Here is a 1,886-nt window from a genome sequence, read left to right on the forward strand (position 1 = left end):
TGGTGCCCCAACAGACTGGACTGGAAAACACTCCTAAAGGTCAACAAACAATCCTTGAACTAACTACAAGCTTTTCTTTCTTGTGTTTTGTTTTGCATTTTTGTCATTGGTTTGTTGTTGTTGTTTTGTATCCTCCTCCCTGGGCGATGGACAGCAGAAAAGTGGGTGAAGGGAGACGTGGGACAGGGCAAGATATTACAAAATAATAATTTATAAATTATCAAGGGCTCATGAGGGAGCGGGGAGTGGGGAAGGAGGGAAAAAAATGAGGAGCTGATTCCAGGGGCTTAAGTGGAGAGCAAATGATTTGAGAATGATGCAGGCAATGAATGTACAAATGTGCTTTACACAATTGATGTATGTATGGATTATGATAAGAGTTGTATGAGCCCTAATAAAATGATTTTTTTAAAAAGAAAATTTTAGCATTTATGCTCATAAAGGATATTGGTTTATAGTTTTTATTCTGGTTACATCTATTTGATTTGGTTATTGGGGTTACATTTTCTTCATAAAGTCTATTTGGTAGTACATTATTCTTTTCTATATTCTGGAAATAATTCATTAGAATTTGTGTTAACTCGTATTGAAATATTTGGTATAATTTCCTCTTAAAACTATTTGGTCCTGGACTTTTTAATGTTGGAAATTGTTTGAACTAGGTTTATTTCTTCTTGTGTTATAGGTCTATTAAAGTTTTTCTATATCAATCTGTGTTGATTTAGGTTGGTAATATACTTTTATAAATTGTTCATGTCTTCTAATTTTTCAAATTTGTTGAAATATGGTTTTCATGTTATTGTGTAATTATATTTTCTGTTAGTTCTGTTTTGATAACAATTCATTTGTTATCCTTTATATTTTATTTTCCCCTATACATTATTTTATTATATTTGCAAGTTCTTTAACAATTTTATTAATTCTTTAAAACTACTAAATTCTTGTCCTGTCTTTTTCCTTTTCTTTTTTAATTTCAAAACCATTCTTTTGGGAGCTAACAGATCTATAATCCCATAATTCAATAACATCATGGAGTAGTGTTCATTGCTACCACAGTTTCAGAACGTTCTCTTCCATCTTGAACTCCTTGACATTAGTTCCCTAGACCCCATCCCCACCATCACCCTCACTTTTCCCCTTCAGGAAACTTAATTCTACTTTTTATCTCGATAGGTTCTTCAATCCTAGGTTTCATTCTGAGAAACAGAAAAAAAATCAAGAGGGTTACCACAATAACAAAAGATATCAGCAATAAACCCCAATATGAAGACAAACAAAGGCACAGAACATGTTGAAACACAATTTTAAATTTGTTCTAGTTTACATTTATTGTGCTTTCCCTTGGATTGAGTATTTTTGTGTTATTTTGTTGTCATTGTTGAGGTTTTTGTCTGATTTTCTTTTTTCCCCTCAACAATTTTATTGGCAAATAATTTACATATCATACAACTGAATAGTTCAATCATTCAATCATGACAAGGGGAATTTTACAATCAGCACCACATCTATCTTAGAGCATTCTGCCACCTCACGGTCCCCCCAATTGCCCCATGATTAAATCACCTTTAAAATGAGTTGTGCAGTCACCATCAGTCCTAGTGCTCACTCCCCCTTCTCACTTTCATGATTTATTCCCAAAATCAATTACAAAATTTGAATATGGGAAAGAGAAAAATCAGAGTTAAAATTATGAACGCACAATCTGTAGAACGCTGTGGAGGAGAGTGTAGGAACACCCCCCCCCCCCCCAGCAGAGTTCAGAACAACCTTACTATCAGGCAGAGACCATTGCATCTTGATTATGCGGGATCAAACTTGATACTTGACCGCTGACCTCTCTATAGACATCACCTGAATTTGCTGTGGGTGCACGTATCTCCTAGAGC

The sequence above is a fragment of the Echinops telfairi genome, unplaced genomic scaffold (genome assembly GCF_000313985.2).
Source record: "Echinops telfairi isolate 266 unplaced genomic scaffold, ASM31398v2 ScPeMD7_6;HRSCAF=24_1, whole genome shotgun sequence".
Lineage (NCBI taxonomy): Eukaryota > Metazoa > Chordata > Mammalia > Afrosoricida > Tenrecidae > Echinops > Echinops telfairi.